The sequence below is a fragment of the Amaranthus tricolor genome, chromosome 12, assembly GCF_026212465.1.
Source record: "Amaranthus tricolor cultivar Red isolate AtriRed21 chromosome 12, ASM2621246v1, whole genome shotgun sequence".
NCBI lineage: Eukaryota > Viridiplantae > Streptophyta > Magnoliopsida > Caryophyllales > Amaranthaceae > Amaranthus > Amaranthus tricolor.
The window spans coordinates 18,219,751-18,220,050 of NC_080058.1; positions in this window are offsets into that span (position 1 = coordinate 18,219,751).

The following is a 300-nucleotide window of genomic DNA, read 5'->3' on the forward strand; positions in this document are numbered from 1 at the left end:
AAGAAGTGGAAAGAGAAATACAAGAAGAAGAACAAGAAGAGGAACCAACAACCCCTATTGGGATACATATATCTCGACAGTCATCAACAAGATCACATGAAGAACAAGGAGAACAACAACAACAAAGACAAGCTCGTGGTAAACGAGTCAATTTCCAAACTATCGGTTAGTTTTATAATTTTATTCTTCAAATTAATTAAATTTTAAATTATTTATTTATTTAATTATAGTTTTATAATTTTAAATTATTTATTTAGATGAAGATGAACCAGTAAGACAACCTTTTCCGGCAATGCCACC